The following is a 15,000-nucleotide window of genomic DNA, read 5'->3' as shown; positions in this document are numbered from 1 at the left end:
CCAAATAATGTTGACCTTTCCACGGTAATAGTCAGGAGGGTGTGTTGACCTTTTATCTGGCCTGTTGAATATATATATTATATATATATATATATATTACATCCATATATATATATATAATATATATATTATATATATATATGTGTGTGTGTGTGTGTGTTTCTCTCTTCTCTCTCTCTCTCATGCAGTAATATATATATATTTATATATATAATAAAGATAGATTGATAGATAGATAGATAGATATATACTGCAGCCTTGGTGCATTGGTTGGTATAGATTAAACCAGCCTTTTGCCAACGTCGGTCTGGTGTGGACCCCTGGACATACGGACCAAATCATTTCAAGGGATTACATTCTGTCATACAGCTGTAATTCCCAATTACGGTACAGAAGATCCTTAATTGATAGGCTCCCCTTCCAAAAACTGACTGAATAACAATGGTTATTACAGAATAGTTCTGCAATGGATTCAACAACTGTAATGTTAGGATGCGTGTTAACTACACTTACTGGTGGAAATATACGTCAACAGATGTATACATAGGGCATACAAACGCGTCCGTGTGTGATGTATATTTTGGCACGTTTGCATACATGATCGAAGTGTGTGTGTGTGTGTGTGTGTGTGATATATTTACTTATTTACACTTTTTTAGCGAGCTAAGTATATTATATCACTAATAACGAGGTAAAGTGTACATACATATATGAATGTATGTGTGTGTAGTACACTTTACCTCATTAATTTAGTGAAAATATACCTAGCATGCTAAAATAAATAAATAAATATATTACTACCGCATAAATTACAACAACAAATAAATAAAAATACATTACTTTTCTCCAAATCAATAATACATATATACATTTCTAAATCAATTGATACATTAATATAAATACAGTATTACTAAATACAAGGATAAATCAATAAATACATTACGCTACAGTGGTCTCACCAATATTCGTATGTTTGTGTATGTATGCGTATGTTAAATCACGACCTCAAATACTCACAACACACACACAACACAAACATGGCGTCAATAGCAACATAAGGGAATATACACTCTCTCTCTCTCTCTCTCTCTCTCAAACCAACCTCACGCAGAAGGTACGCAGTCGACTTCAGCTGACACCAAAAATGTCATGATCATGACGACGATATGATTATTATTATCATTATGATGATGATGATGATGATCCAGAATGGCGCAATACAATGCGGCATAATGTACAATGACCTTTGGCAGACTCCTCTCTCTCTCCTCTCTCTATTCAAGCCAAGTCGTTTATGCAAAGTTACAAAGCACAATAACGCGGCGAGAGCGAAAAAAAAAAAAGCCGACAAAGCTACATCAACTGCGCCACCTGCATCCCCCCAGCATCACAATGCGTCTCTCTCTCTCTCTCTCTCTCTCTCTCTCTCTCTCTCTCTCTCTCTCTCTCTCTCCACTGTAAATTGTGCACGTTTATATCCTGTACCTGTGGGTACATATCTGAATACGTCGCATGTTTGGATGTAGTATGTTTACAGTTATATACGTATGTTAATGTCCTGTGTCTTTGGGTACATATCTGAATATGTCGCACGTTTGGATGTAGCATGTTTACAGTTCTCTCTCTCTCTCTCTCTCTCTCTCTCTCTCTCTCTCATTATAATGTTCCTTTGGGTACATAGTCAGATATGTACCCTTCGGTACGGCGCATGTGTAAATATTGTATTTTTAAAGTTATACACAAAAATACATACATACATACACATGAACATGCGTGCGTACGTACACGTGTCTGTATAGACTACTCACATCTGCAACTCTGGGCTCGGTCGCATACCTCTGTCACACAGCATCAAAGTCGGCTGAAACAACAAAATTTATTGGCAAAAACAAGGCTTTGCTCTCCCAACGTCACCGACCATTTGTGTACAGCAAACACACACACACACACACCACGATTTCCGCCTTTCACATTAAAGAGCACATAGAGTAGGAAGAGCTTTTTCCGGATAATGAAGAGAGGTGTTTATCAAAACCGAAGCTTTTTACGATGAATATGCAGTTGTATATATATTTATACAAGCACATTATTTTATACATGTAAATTATATATTTATATATATATATATATATTTATAAATATATGCATATTTATAAATATATATCCTTATGCATATATAGCTACATATATACATACATATATATTTATATATATGTATGTAGGTAGATATGTATGTATAAGGATATATATCTATTTATAAATATACATATATATTTACATCTACTATATATCCTTATACATACATACATACATACATACATACATACATACATACTTTCAGTTGATAATATGTCAATTCATCGTCTCGTGGGCTCGAACCAACGGAAGTCAAGATCTCAGGACTGCAGCGACGCGCCTTAAACCACACGGCCATCAAGGTAGAGCGAATTGGATATTATAGGGCATGCGTCTGTGTGTATACTACTTATATATCACTTAGTATATTTTAATTATAGCAACGAATGCCCGTCATCTGTGAGCTGATAGCCCTGACACCTTCATAAAATATATTTGCAAGAGAATTTTCAATTGGAAAATACGGAGCAAGCTTCACACTGTGGTAAAGCTTTATAACGTCAAGAAAGAGAGAGAGAGAGAGAGAGAGAGAGAGTAATCACCATTATCCAATTCATTCTCATTCAACTCAAGTCGACAGAAGTATCAAAACAATCTCAAACGAAACTAAATTATTCCCCCCCCCCCCATCCATACCGTAAATCCTCCCCCCCCTACCCAACAAAAACACATTAAACGCACCCACCAAATAAAAAAGTTGCATTTATAAAAAAGTAAACAAAAAAAAGACTGCATTTACAAAGCAGTTGCTTTGACAAATAAATTAGCATTTACAAAAAAGTTGCATATACACCAAATTTTGCATTTAAAAAATAGTTGCATTTACAAAATAGTTACATTTGCACAAAGTTTGTTATTACAAAAAAGTGAATCTACAAAAAAGTTTCACTTACAAAAAAGTTTCACTTACAAAACTGCATTCCCAAAAAAAAATGCATTTATAAAAAGAAAGCATTTACAAAACAAAAAAAGTTCATTGACAAAAAGAGAACATTTACAAAATAATGGCATTTACAAAAAAGAAAAAGCTGCATTTACACAAGAAAAGCATCTAAAAAAAAAAAAAAAAAAAACACGCCCTTGCTTTAATTAACGAGCGACTCTCGCTTTCCGCATTCGCTTGTTCGTCCATTCAATTCAACAGCGACTTCTGGTAGTAAAAAAAAAAAAATATGTTCTTGGAAACAGAGCAACTCCTGTTTGGTGCTGTTGACTGGAGACTATTTTTCTCTCGTGATTTTTTTTTTTTTTTTTTTTCATTTCTGTCCAATAGAAATTTTATTATATTTTCAATTTTGACTTGTTTGGGAAATATGTTTTTTTGCGCTGCTTGCTAAATATATGTGGTTTTTTTTCACTGCTTACTAAATATGTTTTTTTTTTTTGTGCACTGCTTACTAAATATATGTTTTTTTTTTGCATGCTTACTAAATATGTTAACATGTTTTTTGTGCACGGCTTATTAAATATGTTATTTTCTTATGCACTCCTTACTAAATATGTTACCATGTTTTTTTTTTTTGCACTGCTTACTACGTATGTTAACGTTCTTTTTTCACTGCTTACTAAATATGTTAACATGTGTTTTTTCTTTGCCTGCTTACTAAATATGTTAATATCTTTTTTCAACTGCTTACTAAGTATGTTAACATGTTTTTTTTATTTTTTATTTTTGCATGCTTACTAAATATGTTAATAAGTTTTTTTCCACTGCTTACTAAATATGTTAAAAAAAATTTTTTGCATGCTTACTATATAAGTTAACATGTTTTTTTTTTTTGTGTACACCGATTACTAAATATGCAAATAAGTTAACACGCTTTTTTGTGCACTGCTCACTAAATATATCAGCTAAACAATTATTTCTTAAAGCGTATTGTATGTTTCCTTTCAGTGCATTTTACTGGTCAGGAGTATTCAAGTACAAAAATATAAACATATTAACTAAACAATCATCGTTCCAAGAATGTTGTTTCCTTTCCGGACATTATACTGCTCAAGAATAATAAAATTTCTCAAATATAAACTTAACTAAACAATTATTGTTCTAAGAATACCGTTTCATTACGGTGCTTGGGAAGTGCATATGAAAATATTTAAATAAGTTAATTTAATAACAGTGAAGGCTGCCTGCTTCTCTCTCTCTCTCTCTCTCTCTCGAATCTCTCTCGCAATCTCTCTCAATCTCTCTCTCTCTCTCTCTCTCTCTCTCTCTTTTTAATCCTAAACTTCTGATGAAATTCTTCGTCTTCCCAGATGAAATTAGCATTCTCATACATGCACAAGCACAGGATAGAGGTACCTACATTTTACTTTGGAATAATATAATAATCTAAGTGAATTTTTTTCCTTCGTATTTTCAGAAAAAGAATAAAATAAATCGGGGAATTTCTCTGTTCACAAAAAAAAGTAGAGAGAGAGAGAGCGAGAGGGAGGAGAGAGAGACGAGAGACGAGAGAGAGACTGGGGAGATTGAGAGAGGAGGAGAGAGATTTCATGTTGCTTTTGAATAATACAACAAAGAAATTTTGTCGTATCTTCAAAATGTCTAAGACAATTCCTCTGTTCTGAAGAGAGAGAGAGAGAGAGAGAGAGAGAGAGAGAGAGAGAGAGAGAGAGAGAGATTCCTTGGCAGTGCAAAATGTGCAAATGGAAGAAGAGAGCGAAAAGGAGAGATATATAAATATCATTCATCACCACTTAACGTCAATCAACTCGGAAGGATTCCATTCACCGCCAACTCCTCATCTCTCTCTCTCTCTCTCTCTCTCTCTCTCTCTCTCTCTCTCTCTCTCTCTCTCACGAAATGTGTCCAAAAGGAGAAGTTAGCAGTAGAGAGAGGTTCCCGCATACCAAACCACTCCCTTATAAATAATCCAGCCCAATAACTGTCATTTTCTTAACTGCTCTCTCTTCTCTCTTCTCTCGGTTTCATCTCTTGCTTGGTTTCACTCCTAAGTCTCTCACAGTCTGGCTTCGCTCTTGAACTTAGAGGCTCGTTCATTCATAAGTATGCGCGCGTACTCTCGTGACCTTTATACATACACATCAATACATACAAACCATATATATATATATATATATATATACTTGTATGTATACACACATATATGTGTATATATACATACAAGTATATAAAATTATATATATGTATTATAATATGGTGTGTATGTATTGATGTGTATAAACGAAGAAAAGAACATTTCCTGCTCAGGATGACATTTTGTTTCATTTCCCCAAATATTTGCAATAACTCGTGTATATATATATATATATATATATATATATATATATATATATATTATATATATGAAAGGAAATATCATTCTGAACAGAAAATGTTCTTTTAAGGCTTCGTTTGTCGCTGAGGTGAATTCACACACAATTAACCTCATCACTTGCACAAATGTTCTGTGGAAGATCTCCCAAAACAATCCACCTCTAGGTCAGGATAATTAAATCTGTTCGCTTGCACAGCTACCGGGACGATGGGGACAGTTAGTCCTTGAGTTTGAAACCCTTATGGACAGAATCCCTGACAGACACCATCCTGCTTCAATGAGGTCTTGTTATATTTACAATTATTTTTCCCAGTCTCTCCTGGTGACAACCCAAGAATGAAGTGGGTATCGCCCATGGCATATTTCCAAAGCCAAAGAGGGGATGGGATACCCATTTGCATCTGGGTTGACTGGTGGGCTGGAGACCGTGAGCAATCCACGCGTTTAGGAACGCGAGTTGAATTTAGAGTTATTTAGCCATGGGGCTATATTTTAATAGGAATTTAGCTTTATGCTTATCATAATTTTATACTTGCTACATGTATGGTACAAGCGTGCTCCTGTAATTTAATCCCAAGTTAATAATAGGGAAAGTTTAAAGGCATTGTTATTTCAAGCCATTATACACGTACAAATATTTCTTCAAAATTCAACTTTATTAAACAAAGGATTACTTAGTTTTACTAAGAAAATGTAATTCCCAAGATTGGAATGTACGAATTACTATTGGTAAGATGTTAGCAATGAATATTTTCTGGGACAATTTACTCCTTAAATCCTTTGAAAAAAAAAGATAATATAGCAATTGCCTTCTATATGTAAGAGCAAGTATAAACATCCCTACCCTTTCATTATACACTGAGCGCATGAGAGTGAATGATAATTCTAAAGCACTAATTTAAACCTTCCAACTCTCCTTCACTCAGCTCATAAAGAACTGAAGTTGACTCACAACACGGAAGCCTTTCATGATCACCTGCTATAAAAGCTAAAAGCTAACATCTCTTAACATCTGCAAACCCTTTCATTCAAGCTATGAAAGTCACGACGCAACTGGCCAACAACACGAAAGCAAACTTATTACCCCTACAAACCACAGAACGCCAAGTCCTTCCTCCCTGAAGCACTGTGCCTTTTAAAAGCAGGTAGTCAGCCTGGGGGAGGGGATGGGGGAGGAGGGAGGAGGGTGGAGAGATACAAAGGAGGCAACAATAAATCACTTCCTCGTTGGGCCAATTATAGCAGCTTTATCCAACACCGTGTCAATCTGGGTGTCTCTGTAAGGCACTGTATAGGATGACCTGTAGACTGAGTCTGTAAAGCACTATACAGAATGACCTGTAGACTGAGTCTGTAAAGCACTGTACAGAATGACCTGTAGACTGAGTCTGTAAAGCACTGTACAGAATGACCTGTAGACTGGAGCTGTGTGTTAAAGCCACTGTACAGAACATGACCTGTATAGACTGAGTCTGTAGCACTGTAAACTTGTACAGAATGACCTGTAGACTGAGTCTGTAAAGCACTGTACAGAATGACCTGTAGACTGAGTCTGTAAAGCACTGTACAGAATGACATGTAGACTGAATCTGTAAAGCACTGTACAGAATTACCTGTAGACTGAACCTCGGAAACTAATCCTATTGATTACAAATGACGTCTTGATCTGCGTAATTTACATGCACTAAATTTAACGCCAAGTAAATTATGTAAAGAATTGACTTGACATCCAATATTCAGAACATCTTTTGAAATGAAGATTTTGCCATGTAAATCTTACATCATAAATAGAAGAGTCCAAGATTAAAATCTGGCATCTTTGTCGCTTTTGCTTATCTTTGCATTGATAATAATAATCTAATAATGAACGAGATTAAGTCAAATGAATATTAATTCTTGGTATTTGAAAAGCGTACGAAAAGACGCGAATGCTCAAGACAATATATATACTTCGGTCATGACTTTTATACACGACTGATGGTGATTGTATATTGTGGTTTTGAAGGTTTTATGGTGCAATATAAGATACTTGACGTCACAATCTTGAATGTGTCAATAAATATACCGCAGAGAGAGAGAGAGAGAGAGAGAGGAGAGAGAGAGAGAGAGAGAGAGAGAGAATCATCCATGAAATTACCAACTTCGGAGCAAGAACCGAGTCATGGCAGATGATCAAATGGCTTCAGCAAAAATAAATAGGCAAATAAATAAATAAATATATGAACAAAGAGACATTATACAACAGAGAGAGAGAGAGAGAGAGAGAGAGAGAGAGAGAGAGAGAGAGACGGCACCAAACACAGGAAATGGCACATTCTCTCGTCACTTGTAAAACCGCGGCCGGCAATGGCACCGAGCATGAGAGAGAGAGAGAGAGAGAGAGAGAGAGAGAGAGAGAGAGAGAGTGTCAGGGTGCGTGTCTGAACCGAATTTCATTCTTGTGAACTTTTACGGCAACAAAGACCCCAAGAGAGGAGAGATATCCGTGATACAAACTTCCATTAAGAGAATCCTCAAGCGTAAATTAGATCTGAAATACAAACTCGAAGCCAAAGGTCATGCGATGGGACCTGTGAGGTCATTCAACACTCAAAAGGAAATAAGAGTAAAAATAGGTTTTAAAACTGTGACAGGAGGGAAACCTCGCAGTTGCACTGTGATTGTCAGGAGAGGGTGGAAAGTGAGTAGGAAGAAAGAGAATATGAACGGAGGTACAGTAAAAGGAATGAAAGGGGCTGTGGCTAGAGGCTCTCTCTCTCTCTCTCTCTCTCTCTCTTCTCTCTCTCTCTGTATAATGTCTCACTTTTAAATGCATATTTATTTTTAATAAAGCCATTCGATCATCGGCCAAGATTCTGTTTCCTGTTTGTCTACAAACGCATTATGATTGTCCTCAATTTCATCGACGTGGGAGTTTCGCTACGTGAGAGAGAACTTGAAAACGATCACGTACTTCAAACGGTGACAGCGTGACCTGAATAAAGGATACATCATTTGCAAAGAACGGAGAAGAATTCTAATTATTCTATGCACTTCTATGTGTACCGAGAGGAGACTGGTACCATAAGATTGCCCTTAAATAGGCAGGTTTATACCCGGCATCTAACGGCCTTCATTCAGTTTCTCCTTCAGTTTCTCGCTGGGTGAGTGGTTTGCGTACTCGCCTATACCGATCTGGCAGCCCGAGTTCGCTCTCAGCTGCTGCCGACGCGGAATTGGAGGAATGTTATTTCTAAATCTAGAAAATATACCGGATTAAACTCAATATAACATAGTTCAATCTAGAAAAAAATACAACTACAGATCACTAACCAGGGCGGGTGACATCTAGATAAGGTAACATATTTGAATCTAGAAAATGTATATACCACATTTCACTCAAAAGAGTCGGCGCCAACATCCAGGTAATGTGTATGAACATCAGAGTACATTGATAAAATATATGGTGACCTCAAAGCATGAAACGTGTACAATTCGACAGCACCTCGATGCAGCCAAAGGATGTATAAATAAAAATGGAACAGAGGACTCTGTCTCCTTTGAGGTCATTATCGTCATGTCCCTCAGTGAGCGTTATGTAGAGTGCGATAATACAAGGCGTGATTCGACCTCGAGCTTACTCGGGACACATGCAAGATTTTTCCCTAACATAAGTTGTGAATATTATATTCCTAATTTGGCGTAAATCAAAACGTTCTAAAATCTACGGTCAAATAGAATTTTGTTTCACCAGCGAAAATTAAAATAAATCCGATATATTTTAGTAGAAATAATTTTTCTCTACTGTTTAACATGCACATTATTTATGTTTTACATTTTCATTCTAATAAATAAATCATAAATATTCTATCCTAAAATTCCTGTATCTTTAACTCGACGCGAAACACCTTTTCAGACCTTTACAAGCTTTTCCATCCATACACTTTTCCTACCAACAACAACGAAGTGGTTTGTAGGGTTACTCCCCGAGTAAGCGAAAATAAAGATAATTGCTACAATAAACAAAAGCAATAGAAGATATACAGAGCAACCTTGATCTTAACATCCACTGGTAATTTATTTCTTCATTACTCATTAGTGATAATATGTCATGATAGTGAATGTTCAATAGAGCTTCAAGAGCAACTCAAGATCGTATCATCACTTATAAATTGGGTTTAAAAATGACCTACTATTGGAAAATATATACACTTCAAAGGTTAACAACATACTACCTTCGTGAAGAGCAACTCAAGGTGGCATTATCCCTTATAACTTGAATTGAACACGAACTGAACACCAACCTGAAATAGAAAAACACGAGTATAAACATTTAAAAGTGACATGCTTTGTTTCAAAAACAATTAATAATGCAGCCAGTTTGTTTTCCAAATATATTCCAGTTTGAATGCATCTAAAATATGCAAAATATGCATTCGCACTAGGAATGCATTCCCGAAATGTTTGAAAATGAACAAAACCGGAAATATTTTTTTTATATAATTTTTAAAAGGAATGTGTTCTGTTTGAAAATAATCTAATAATACGGTTGTTATTGTCCTATAGATTCCAAGTAATTTACCAATTCAACAGATCTAAAAAAAAATCATTCACACTCACATTGAATTACAAATTTGAAAAATGTTAAACCCCGAATTTTTTTTTTAGAATTCTTAATTAAAAGGGATGTGTTCTGCTTGATAATAATGATAAAAAAACAATAAATATTCTCATATAGATTATAGTAATTGACTTATTTAATGGATTTAAAAATGCAGAGAATGTGAGGATATATTCCAGCTTTGAAAAAGTTAATAAAACCGGATGATTTTTCAGATTATTTTTTTTCCAAATTCTAGGACACACTAATCCAAAGGGTCAGTGAACCTCCCCTGGACAGCCTCCCCTACCTTCCATCCCTCACCCCCACCCCCCACCCCCACGAGGAAAACTAAGGACCTAATACTGCAGCTGTAAAACAAAAACTCGTTTTCCAACTGTCCAACTCTCTCAGGATATTCTACGTTCATCGTTTGGCACAAAATCCTATGAATGGGAATAACCTCTTCAACGGAGAATGCGTTTCAGAGGGAGGGGGGAGGGGGGGAGGAGAAATAAAATCTCTTTCATGATGGCAGACCAACCCTCTCTCTCTCTCTCTCTCTCTCTCTCTCGATAGTAAGAAGATATATATATTTACATATTCGAAGCCAACTCTCTGCTCCACTCTCATTCGATTCAGCATATTTGAAAGTCTCTCTCTATTTTGGAAGTGTGCTCTCTCTCTCTCTCTCTCTCTCTCTCTCTCTCTCTCTCTCTCTCTCTCTCTCTCTCTCTCCTTTTGTGCTGGACTCCACATTCTGACGATTTCCATTCGTCCAAAAAATGAAGCGGAAAAAATAAAAAAATTGGGGAAGAAATCGAAGATTCGAAGCGTTTTCTGGTTCTCCTATGATGCCGAGAGAGAGAGAGAGAGAGAGAGAGAGAGAGAGAGAGAGAGAGAGAGAGCAAATCATTCCTTGATGATGCAGACGCGTTCCGATGCACTGTTCAAATGCGATTTCTTCTCATCGGTTTTCCATCCAGAGAGAGAGAGAGAGAGAGAGAGAGAGAGAGAGAGAGAGAGAGAGAGAGATCCTATACCGTCGGACAGACAGGGAGTATATTCATGACTTCTGTTCTCTCAGGAAATAAGAATTTCTCGACTCTTACTTCTGTACGCTTGAGAGAGAGAGAGAGAGAGAGAGAGAGAGAGAGAGAGAGAGAGAGAGAGAGAGAGAGACTATACCGAAGGACAGATAGGGGTTGTATATATATTCATTCCTTCAATATGCTTTTGAGAGAGAGGGAAGGTTCTCGATTTTTACTTCAATATGCTTAGAGAGAGAGAGAGAGAGAGAGAGAGAGAGAGAGAGAGAGAGAGACTTGAATTTCAAAGTCATTGGACCCTCTGGGCTTCTTCCATTTGAATACGGTTCATCTTCTGAATAATAATAATAATAATAATAATAATAATAATAATAATAATAAAAATAATAATAATAATAATAATAATAATGCGTATATCAGTGTTTATTTACCGTACAGGTGCCAGCTACTGCCATTTCACAGCCGGCGCCTCTTCTGTATTCCAAGCACTGTCATTTAGATTACCAATTGTTTACCAAGCCTTTGTCGTGCCAGGTGTAAATACCATTTCATTTAATGGATTATTTTTCAAGGGGATGAGGGGGTGGGGTGGGAGGCAGGTCGGGAAGGGGGTGGGCGGGGACATTCGTCAACACACCTTGGCACAGCGCCATCTGTTGTCGTGCTAATTATGTGTGATTAGGATATACTTCTAATAATGTCTACTCTAGGCGTTACGCTGTCGTCTGATATTAGATGTTTTTTACACTGAATATAATATCATTCAGAATATATACATACGTAAATTTTGTAATACGTGGTATATATAAATAAATTAATATAATATATATTCATGCATACATATAATATATACATATATATAATATGTATAACTGAATCATGAAAGTTAGGAACGTGATAAATCCATAAATAAAGATAAATGCCACGAAGGAAAAATAAACGAAAGGAGGTCTGCAAGATCTTTCGACTTTAAAAGTCCTTTACCGAGCAGATACTATATATATATATATATATATATATATATATATATATATGTACACGTGTGTATTTTATTGCATCTATATATATATATAGTGTATATAAACATATAAATATAATGTGTTGAAAAAAACGAACAAAAATAATAGCAGTGATGCTTGAAAAAAATATTCAACAAGTACAACGGAAAAGTAATATAAAAGCCCCAAAAAAAAAAAAGCCAAAAAAAAGAGCCAAATTTAAGAAACAAAACATGCATATTTCAAAAACCAGCACAAGAAAGAACACAAAGACCCCCTCCATCCCCCTAACCTCCCCCCCCAAAAAAAACATTCCAATTCGCAAACCAGACAAACAGAGATAAGGAGGAACAATAACCTCAAAAACAAACTCTCCTTTTGTGAATTCACACTTTTAACAGGTTTGCAAACAAAAGCGATTGCTTGCAGAAGCAGCAGCAGGCTGCCGCCCCATCTCCCCCCAACCCCCGGACCCCCCCAACAAAAAACTACAAGACCATATTGTCCTCAAAGGAATTCTAAGAACTCGGGCAAGTAGTGGCAATTATTATATAAACAGACGAACACACACACACTTCAACTAACGTGAAACGAAAACATTTAATGACGAAAGGAGGGGGAGAAAGAAGGGGGGGAGAAAGAAAGTGAGGGGGGAGAAAGTAAGGGGAAGAGGATATTGTGAGGGAGTGGGTGAACTGAAGGGGGATAATGTGAGGATATTGGGTAAGGAAAAGGGGATGCTAAGAGGGTGAGGAGGATATTGCTGGAATGTGGGTAAGGTAAAGAGAATATTGTGGGAATTGTATTAAGGTAAAGGGAATATTCTTGGAATTGGATTAAGGTAATGAGCATATGTGGGAATTGCATTAAGTTTCAGGGAATATTGTTAGAACTGGATTACGGTAATGGGAATATTCTTGGAACTGGATTAAGGTAAAGAGAACATTATGAGATTTGGATTAGGGTAAAGGGAATTCTATGGGAACTAGATTAAGGTAAAGTGGATATTGTGGGGACTGGATTAAGGCAAAGGAACTACTATGAAAACTGGGTAAATCAAATGGGATTAAGGAAAGTGGGAATACTGTGTGGAAAGTGGGGTATGGGAAAAGGGTCATTGTGAAGCTCTGGGTCTGGAAAGTGACTGGAAAAGTGACTGGAAAAGTGACTGGAAAAGTGACTGGAAAGTGACTGGAAAGTGACTGGAAAAGTGACTGGAAAGTGACTGGAAAAGTGACTGGAAAGTGACTGGAAAGTGACTGGAAAGTGACTGGAAAGTGGGGGATGGGAATATTCTGGAATGTTGGGTCAGAGAAAGGACACACTTAGGAAATGGGTAAAGAAATAAAAAGGGGGATACAGACTGATACACAAAAGTACAGTACACATGGAAAGGGGGAGGGTATTGTCGGAGGATAGAGTTAAAGGGTAAAGAGGGGGGAGGGGGGGGGGAGGGGAGGGGGGGAGGGGAGGGGAGGGGAGATTGCTTAGAATGCATGAGTAACACCACCTGGATCATATTCAGCGAAGGCCTTACAGCTGCAACAAGAGAGACGCCACAGGAATTTCGCCAGTTATTCCTCTCTCTCTCTCTCTCTCTCTCTCTCTCTCTCTCTCTCTCAATCATTAGGACACTGTGAATGAACAGTGGAATCTGCTCCTAGAGATAAGTGAGCACACGATGTCTCCCTCTTAGGATGGACTAACAAATCTTTGAGACATCCTAATCCTTATTAATCTCTCTCTCTCTCTCTCTCTCTCTCTCTCTCTCTCCTGGCTGACTGTTAGCTACCAACACCTCCCTCCTTCTCTCTGTCTCTCTGTCTCTCTCTCTCTCTCTCTCTCTCTCTCTCTCTGGGTGTCTGTACATCCAATCCCCTTCCCCCCCCCCTTCTCTCTCTCTCTCTCTCGTCTCTCTCTCTCTCTCTCTCTCGTCTCTCTCTCGCTCCTCTCTTGGGTGTCTGTAACTTGGGACAAGCATGATTAAATTTATGAATACCTAAATAAAAAAATAAATCATCTTACAAAGTCGTCATCTGCATTACAAGTTATATCATAAATTATCCTTAAAAACAAACCAAAACTCTGCCTGAGAACGATTTAATAAACAAATAAGTAAAATTCACTTTATGAAACTTTTAAAACTTCAACTGTAGCACCCAGCCACCTCCCACCCACGGCCCAAACATGAACCCCCAAAATTGGCAGGGTGTTCCTTCATTCTATGGCTTCCTGACACTCTGTCAGGCTGTCTTAATTAATTATTCAGGCCCGGGGCAAATTTATTGGGCTGCCGTGCTACTGCGCGTCAACGTTGCAGAGAAATGATGTACTGAATGTAGTTAATAAAAGTAATATGAACCACATTCAGTTTTTCATTTATCAAAGAATATCGAAAATATAAAAGTAATATCAACTTTTACATTTTCGAGATTCTTTGGTAAACAAATGCAAAGTTAAATGTAGTTAATATGACTTTTATCATTTCGATGTTCTTTGATAAATAGCTACAAAATTGAATGCTGTTAATATGACTTTAATCATTTCGAAGATCTAAACTTGCTAAGTGAGTTGAAGGTTTCGCTACAGTATTTATAATTTGTTTGTTTATAAATAAAAAAAATAAAAACTGACAGATCTTCAACGCATTTCTAGTGCTACATCGTCTACGTGAAAGGCATGAATACTACAACGTCCAAGGTACTGTACAATGCTGTAGAATAACAAAAGTACGAATCACTATGTAGAACGAGAGCATTTATCTCCTACATAAAATAAAACCAGAACACGTACAGGATGTCATGCTATTTTATCATTTAATTCTGGTATAAACGTACTGAAATATTCTTAAGCTTGCATTTATATAACTCTCTTTACATTTATTTTTAGCCACATTCACAGCTGCTCGGGTCAAGAAACGAAATTTATTAATGTTGCAAAAAAGGATTTCACCAAAA

This window comes from Macrobrachium nipponense, chromosome 26 (genome assembly GCF_015104395.2).
Source record: "Macrobrachium nipponense isolate FS-2020 chromosome 26, ASM1510439v2, whole genome shotgun sequence".
In the NCBI taxonomy this organism is placed as follows: domain Eukaryota; kingdom Metazoa; phylum Arthropoda; class Malacostraca; order Decapoda; family Palaemonidae; genus Macrobrachium; species Macrobrachium nipponense.
The sequence above is the reverse complement of the archived record's forward strand: the minus strand, read 5'-3'. Positions refer to the sequence as shown.